This window comes from Arachis duranensis, chromosome 5, assembly GCF_000817695.3.
Source record: "Arachis duranensis cultivar V14167 chromosome 5, aradu.V14167.gnm2.J7QH, whole genome shotgun sequence".
NCBI lineage: Eukaryota > Viridiplantae > Streptophyta > Magnoliopsida > Fabales > Fabaceae > Arachis > Arachis duranensis.
Genome location: NC_029776.3, coordinates 64,737,134 through 64,746,107, shown reverse-complemented (window position 1 = coordinate 64,746,107; position 8,974 = coordinate 64,737,134). Strand labels below are relative to the sequence as shown.

Here is an 8,974-nt window from a genome sequence, read left to right as displayed (position 1 = left end):
AATTAATTTGAATAATAAATTGAACATTTAATTTTATGAATAAAGAAAATTAATGAAATTATTTTTAATTTTAAATTAAAATATTTTTAAAACTAATTAGTAAATTAAAATATATAGATTTATATGATTTTAAACTATTTTTGTTATATCACATATATTTAATCTTAAATAGTTGAATATTTATCTTATCTCTTAATTTTATGAAAATTCCTAAATTACTTTTCAAATCTGTTGTACATACAAGTCTTTTTGGCATACAATTTTAAACAAGTTGGTCCAAACCCAACAAAAACAACCCTCACATTAACGTGCGAGTAGACATGCGCTCGATCAACCGTTCAATAGCGCGCTATTATGGAAAACGCTTCTTCTTCTTCCTCGGTCAAAACCCCAACCCTGAAGATTCAAACAACGCTCGAAATCTCTTAAAAAAAACTGTCAAAATAGTCGCGAAAACTCAAGAAAATCTACAACAGAAGTTCAAAATATCCATCAAGAAACATAGAAACAAAAGACGAAAGATTATTCAAGGTACTATTCACTAATCGTCCAGTTTTTTCACTTTTCTCTTTCTCATTTCGATCGCGAAATACTAGAGAGTCATATTTCTATTTATTTAGTAGATTCATTATGTGTTCTTGCTTTAAATTAAAGTACACATTATTGTTCTCATCATATTGTTCAAAGAGTGATAACTATTTTGCATACTATTTTCGGTATAGTTTAACGTATATTTTCATGTGTTTGAGGAATTTAAATGTGTTGTTGTGCATGTTTGAATGTTTCGAACTGAGTTTGTCTGTAAGAACTGAGTTTCTATAACTAGAAACTTTTGCTGTATTTTGAGTGAATTCGCGTGTAATTGGTACTGTTGTCCTATCCTTGTTGTAACTAGAAACAAAATATTGTTCTTGTGCTTCTGGTGTCATTTTATGCATGTTTGATTAAGTTGAATATCATTTTCAACTCATTATTTCATGTAATCAAAAAATAATAGAGGTGTATATGGATTGTATATTTGTATTTCAGTGTATTTCAAGTGAATTCACATGTAATTGGTGCTATTGTCCTATTCTCGTTGTAACTAAAAATAGAATATTATTCTACCTTCAGTATGAGTTTCTAAACCTTCTAGGTTGAGGGGAGGAGCCCTGCTGAGTCCCTTAAATTAAGAAAAGTACTACTGTTTCTCTTAGAATTAATCAAACATGGATCGAAGAGAAACATTAGTACTTTTATTAATTCATGGGGCTCAGCAAGGCTCTGCCCCTCAACCTAGGAGGTTTAGAAACTCATACTGAAGGTAGAATATAATGAAGAATTCAAAAATAGCATAAAGTTCCCTTTGTTTATGTAAAAGTAAAACTTAAATAATAAACAGATGACTAGTAAGGGTAAAATAGTCTATTTAGTGCTAAAATCCACTTCTGGGGCCCACTTTGTGAGTATTTGGGTTGAGCTTTGATGAGATCCACGTGCTATAAGGTCTCTTGGGCATAGAACGCAAGCTAGGGGGTCCTCATTGGGCGTTTGGACGCTGGTCTCTGCTTTTGGGCGCTGGACGCTAGGAAGGGGGTAGGAAGCTGGCGTTGGACGCTAGTTTTGGGCCTTCTAATCCGAAGCAAACTATGGACTATTAAATATTACTGGAAAGCTTTGAAAGTCAGCTTTCCATAGCCATTGAGAGCGCTCCATTTTGACTTCTGTAGCTCCAAAAATGCTTTTCCGAATGTAGGTAGATCAAATCTGAACAACATCTGTAGTGCTTTCTCTGTCTCTGAATCAGACTTCTGCTCCAGCTCCTTAATTTCAGCCAAAAAATATTGTTCAAAAACACAAAAACTTATAGTAGAATCCAAAAATGTGATTTTAACACTAAAACCTATAAAAAATATAATAAAAACTAAATAAAAACATACTAAAACTATATCGAAATTATGTCAAAAAGCGTATACAATATCCGCTCATCACAACACCAAACTTAAACCGTTGCTTGTCCCCAAGCAACTAAAAACATAGTAGGATAAACAAAATTAAGATACAGTGAATCTCTAAGTTTCAAACGAAGCTTATTTATAATTAGATGAGCGGGACTAAGTAGCTTTTTGCTTCTGAATAGTCTTGGCATTTCACTATCCATTGAAACTCAGAGGTGTTGGCATCCTTAGGAACTTAGAATCCAGATGATATTATTGACTTTCCTAGTTAAGCTTATTTTGACTCTTGAACACAGCTTTTTGAGTCTTGGCCGTGACCCTAAGCACTCTATTTTACAGTATTACCACCCAATACATTCATGCCACAGACACTTTAACTGTATGCACCTTTTCAGATTGTGACTCAGCTTTGCTAGAGTCCCCAGATAGATGTGTTCAGAGTTCTTAAGCACACTCTTTTTGCTTTGGACCACGACTTTAACCGGTCAGTCTCAAACTTTTCACTTCACACCTTCACGCAACAAGCACATGGTTAGGGACAGCTTGGTTTAGCCGCTTAGGACAGGATTTTATTCCTTTGGGCCATCCTAACCACTGATGCTCAAAGCCTTGGGCCCATTTACCCTTGCCTTTTCGGTTAAAGGGTTACTGGCTTTTTGCTATTGCCTTTTGGTTTAAAGAGCTTTTGGGTTTTTCTGCTTGCTTATTCATTTTTCTTTTTATTTTTCGCCCATTTTTTTTATATATATATTTTCACATGTGATGAGCGGATAATTTATATGCTTTTGGCATTATTTTTAGGTAGTTTTTAGTAGGATCTAGCTACTTTTAGGGATTTTTTCATTAGTTTTTATGCAAAATTCACATTTCTGGACTTTACTATGAGTTTGTGTGTTTTTCTGTGATTTCAGGTACTTTCTAGCTGAAATTGAGAGACCTGAGCAAAAATCTGATAGGAGGCTGACAAAGGACTGCTGATGCTGTTGCATTCTGACCTCCCTGCACTTGAGATGGATTTTCTGGAGCTACAGAACTCCAAATGGCGTGCTCTCAATTGCGTTGGAAAGTAGATGATGAGCGCATAATTTATACGCATTTTGGCATTGTTTTTAGGTAGTTTTTAGTAGGATCTAGTTACTTTTAGGGATGTTTTCATTAGTTTTTATGCTAAATTCACATTTCTGGACTTTACTATGAGTTTGTGTATTTTTCTGTAATTTCAGGTATTTTCTGGCTGAAATTGAGGGACCTGAGCAAAACTCTGATAAGGAGGCTGACAAAGGACTGCTGATGCTGTTGGATTCTGACCTCCTTGCACTCAAAATGGATTTTTTGGAGCTACAGAATTCCAAATGGCGCGCTCTCAATGGCGTTGGAAAGTAGACATCCAGAGCTTTCCTGCAATATATACTAGTCCATACTTTATTTGATATTAGATGACGTAAACTGGCGCTCAATGCCAGTTTCATGCTGCATTCTGGAGTCAAATGCCAGAAACACGTCACGAACCAGAGTTGAATGGCAAAAACACCTTACAACTTGGCATTCAACTCCAAAAGAAGCCTCTGCACGTGTAAAGCTCAAGGTCAGCCCAAGCACACACTAAGTGGGCCCCAGAAGTGGATTTCTGCATCAATTACTTACTTCTGTAAACCCTTGTAGCTAGTCTAGTATAAATAGGACATTTTACTATTGTATTTGACATCTTGGTTCCATATCTGGATTTTTTACATCTTGGTTTTCATTTTGGGGGCTGGCCATTCGGCCATGCATGAACCTTGATCACTTATGTACTTTCAACGGTGGAGTTTCTACACACCATAGATTAAGGGTGTGGAGCTCTGCTGTACCTCATGTTTTAATGCAATTACTACTATTTTCTATTCAATTCAATTTATTCCTACTCTAAGATACCATTCGTACTTTAACCTGATGGATGTGATGATCCGTGACACTCATCATAATCCATCCTTATGAACGCGTGCCTGACAACCACCTCAGTTCTACAAGCGAGAGCTAGAGTGTGTATATCTTGGATTCCTGATGCACGACGCATGGTTGCCCTCGCCTGACAACCGAGCCTTTCATTCTGTGAGATCAGAGTCTTCGTGGTACAAGCTAGAATTGATGGCGGCATTCATGAGAATCCGGAAAGTTTAAACCTTGTCTGTGGTATTTCGAGTAGGATTCTGGGATTGAATGACTGTGACGAGCTTCAAACTCGCAATTGTTGGGCGTGATGACAAACGCAAAAGAATCAATGGATTCTATTCCGACATGATCGAGAACCGACAGATGATTAGCCGTGCCATGACAGAGCATTTGGACCTTTTTCACTGAGAGGATGTGATGTAGTCATTGACAACGGTGATACCCTACATACAGCTTGCCATGGAAAGGAATAAGAAGGATTGAAAGAAAGCAGTAGGAAAGCAGAGATTCAACAGGAACAAGCATCTCTATGCACTTATTTGAAATTTTCACCAATGATCTACATAAGTTTTTCTATCTTTATTTTCTGTTTATTTATTATCATTATTCGAAAACTCTATCACCATTTATTATCTGCCTGACTGAGATTTAAAAGATGACCATAGCTTGCTTCATACCAACAATCTCTGTGGGATCGACCCTTACTCACGTAAGGTTTATTACTTGGACGACCCAGTACACTTGCTGGTTAGTGATGCGAAGTTGTGAAGAAATTACTCTGGTTATAAATGCGCATGCCAAATTGAGTGCCATTGTTAGAGATCACAATTTTGTGCACCAAGTTTTTGGCGCCGTTGCCGGGGATTGTTCGAGTTTGGACAACTAATGGTTCATCTTGTTGCTCAGATTAGGTAATTTTCTTTTTATTTTCTTTTCAAAATGTTTTCAAAAAAATTACATATTTTTCAAAATATTTTTCAAAATGTTCTCACTTGTTGTCGAAAATTTTTCAAAATTTTTAAGAATGAATTCTAGAGTTTCATGAAGCATGTTGAAATCTGGCAGGCTGTAAAGCCATGTCTAATTCTTTTGGACTGAGGCTTCCAAACCATCAGCATAGAGGCAAGTTAATTGAAATATCAGCTGTTGTATACCTGATTTATATCCTAAAGCTGGCTGGCTATTAAGCCATGTCCAACCCTTGGATTGGAGCTTTAGGCAAACATTGAAAGATTCTTGGAATTCTTATTAAAAATTTTGAATTTCTTATTTTCTTTTTCCTATATATTTTCGAAAAAATAAAATAAAATACAAAAAAATTAATAAAATCATAAAAACCAAAAATATTTTGTGTTTCTTGTTTGAGTCTAGAGTCAAGTCACAAGTTTGGTGTCAATTGCATGTTTTAATTTTTTTTTAAAATAATTTCCGAAAATTGCATGCATGCATAGTGTTCTTCATGATCTTCAAGTTGTTCTTGATGAATTTTCTTGTTTGATCTTCATAATTTCTTGTTTTGTGTTGTATGGTGTTTTTCATATGCATTCTTGCATTCATAGTGTCTAAACATGAAAAATTTCTAAGTTTGGTGTCTTGCATATTTTCTTTTGTTGAAAATTTTTCAAAAATAAGTTCTTGATGTTCATCATGATCTCCAAATTGTTCTTGGTGTTCATCTTGACATTCATAGTGTTCTTGCATGCATCGTGTGTTTTGATCTAAAATTTCCATGCATTGAGTCTTTTTGTTGTTTTTCTCTCTCATCATTAAAATTCAACAATCAAAAAAATATCTTTTCCTTATTTCTCTCAAAATTTCGAAAATTTGAGTTGACATAGTCAAAAATTTTTGAAACTTAGCTATTTCTTATAAGTCAAGTCAAATTTTCAATTTTCAAAATCTTATATTTTCAAATCTTTTTCAAAAATCAATTCTTTTTCATTTTTCTTACTATTTTTCGAAAATTTTTAATTTGAATTTTAAAATCTTTTTCTTATCTTTAATTCATAATTTTCAAAGGCTTTACTAACAATTAATGTGATTGATTAAAAAATTTGAAGTTTGTTACTTTCTTGTTAAGAAAGGTTCAATCTTTAAATTCTAGAATCTTATCTTTTAGTTTCTTGTTAGTCAAGTAATTAATTTTAATTTCAAAAATTAAATCTTTTTCAAAATATCTTTTTTCAATCATATCTTTTAAAGTTATCTTTTTTTTTAAATTTTATCTTTTTCAAAAATTTGATTTCAAAATATCTTTTCTTATCTTCTTATCTTTTCAAAATTGATTTTCAAATCTTTTTCAACTAATTAATTAACTTTTGTTATTTTTTATCTTTTTTAAAACCACCTAACTAATTTTCCCTCTCAATTTTTCGTAAATATCTCACCCCTTTTTCAAAATTCTTTTTAATTAACTAATTGTTTTAAATTTTTAATTTCAATTTTAATTCTTCCTTTAATTTTGAAAATCACTAACCCTTTTTCAAAATTAATTTTTGAACGCTCTCCCCCTCATCTTCTTATATTTATGTATTTATTTACTAACACTTCTCTTCATCTCAAGAATCTGAACCTATCCTCACCCTTGTGTTTGGATTCTTACCTTTTCCTTCCTCTATTCCCTTCTTCTTCTACTAACATAAAGGAATCTATATACTTTGACATAGAAGATTCCTCTTCTTCTTCTGTTCTCTTCTCTTTCATATGAGCAGGAACAAGGAGAAAGGCATTCTTGTTGAAGCTGACCCTGAACTTGAAAGGACTCTGAAGAGGAAACTAAGAGAAGCTAAATTACAACACTCCAGAGACAACCTTACTGAAATTTTTGAACAAGAAAAGTATATGGCAGCCGAACCTAACAACAATAATGCAAGGAGGATGCTTGGTGATTATACTACACCTACTTCCAAGTTTGATGGAAGAAGCATCTTAATTCCTGCCATTGGAGCAAACAATTTTGAGCTGAAACCTCAACTAGTTGCTCTAATGCAACAGAACTGCAAGTTTCATAGACTTCCATCAAAAGATTCCTACCATTTTTTGACTGAGTTCTTGCAGATCTGTGAGACTGTTAAGACTAATGGAGTAGATCCTGAAGTCTACAGGCTCATGCTTTTTCCTTTTGCTGTAAGAGACAGAGCTAAAACATGGTTGGACTCACAATCTAAAGATAGCCTGGACTCTTGGGATAAGCTGGTCATGGCCTTCTTGGTTAAGTTCTTTCCTCCTCAAAAGCTGAGCAAGCTTAGAGTGGATGTTCAGACCTTCAAGCAAAAAGATGGTGAATCCCTCTATGAAGCTTGGGAAAGATACAAGCAGATGACCAAAAAGTGTCCTTCTGACATGTTTTCAAAGTAGGCCATGATATATATATTCTATTATGGTCTATCTGAGTTCTCTAAGATGTCACTGGACCATTCTACAGGTGGATCCATTCACCTAAATAAAATTCCTGCAGAAGCTCAAGAACTTATTGAAATGGTTGCAAATAACCAATTAATGTACACTTCTGAGAGGAGTTCCGTGAATAATGGGATGCCTCAAAGGAAGAGAGTTCTTGAAATTGATGCTCTGAATGCCATATTGGCTCAGAATAAAATGTTGACTCAGCAAGTCAACATGATTTCTCAAAGTCTGAATGGATGGAAAAATGCATCCAACAGTACTAAAGAGGCATCTTTTGAAGAAGAAGCTTATGATCCTGAGAACCCTGCAATGGCAGAGGTAAATTACATGGGTGAACCTTATGGGAACACCTATAATTCATCATGGAGAAATCATCCAAATTTCTCATGGAAGGATCAACAAAAGCCTCAACAAGGCTTTAATAATGGTGGAAGAAATAGGCTCAGCAATAGCAAGCCTTTTCCATCATCTTCACAGCAACAGACAGAGAATTCTGAGCAGAGCTCCTCTAACTTAGCAAACATAGTCTCTGATCTGTCTAACACCACTTTAAGTTTCATGAGTGAAACAAGGTCCTCCATCAGAAATTTGGAGGCACAAGTGGGCCAGCTGAGTAAGAAAGTCACTGAAACTCCTCCTAGTACTCTCCCAAGCAATACTGAAGAGAATCCTAAAGGAGAGTGCGAGGCTATTGACATAATCAACATGGCGGAACCTAGAGAGGAAGGAGAGGACGTGAATCCCAATGAGGAAGACCTCATGGGACGTCTCTCAAGCAAGAAGGAGTTCCCTAGTGAGGACCAAAAAGAATCTGAAGGTCATATAGAGACCATAGAGATCCCATTAAATCTCCTTCTGCCATTCATGAGCTCTGAAGACTATTCTTCCTCTGAAGAGGAAGAAGATGTAACTGGAGAGCAAGTTGCTCAATATCTAGGAGCTATCATGAAGCTTAATGCCAAGTTGTTTGGTAATGAGACTTGGGAAGGTGAACCTCCCTTGCTCATTAGTGAACTAGATACATGGGTTCAGCAAACTTTACCTCAAAAGAGACAAGATCCTGGTAAATTCTTAATACCCTGTACCATAGGCACCATGACCTTTGACAAGGCTTTGTGTGACCTAGGGTCAGGCATAAATCTTATGCCACTCTCTGTAACGGAGAAGCTAGGGATCATTGAGGTACAGCCTGCTGATGAGCGGATAATTTATACGCTTTTTGGCATTATTTTTAGTATGTTTTAGTTAGTTTTTAGTATATTTTTATTAGTTTTTAGTTAAAATTCACTTTTCTGGACTTTACTATGAGTTTGTGTATTTTTCTGTGATTTCAGGTATTTTCTGGCTGAAATTGAGGGACCTGAGCAAAAATCTGATTCAGAGGCTGAAAAGGACCGCAGATGCTGTTGGATTCTGACCTCCCTGCACTCGAAGTGGATTTTCTGGAGCTACAGAAACTCAATTTACGCGCTTTCAACTGCGTTGGAAAGTAGACATCCTGGGATTTCCAGCAATATATAATAGTCCATACTTTGCCCGAGATTTGATGGCCCAAACCGGCGTTCCAAATCAGCTCAAAACTGCCCGGCGTTAAATGCCGGAACTGGCACAAGAACTGGCGTTTAACTCCAAGAGAAGTCTCTACACGAAAATGCTTCAATGCTCAGCCCAAGCACACACCAAGTGGGCCCGGAAGTGGA

At 35.6% G+C, this 8,974-nt stretch overlaps 1 non-coding gene across 1 annotated transcript; it reads right to left on the bottom strand.

Annotated features, from left to right (window-relative positions):
- Window positions 1–7,109: 7,109 nt before the first annotated feature.
- LOC127748215 (small nucleolar RNA R71) lies at window positions 7,110–7,213 on the bottom strand. The gene has a single exon (XR_008010157.1). It is a non-coding gene; the product is annotated as a small nucleolar RNA R71 (small nucleolar RNA).
- Between the last annotated feature and the right edge of the window lie 1,761 nt (window positions 7,214–8,974).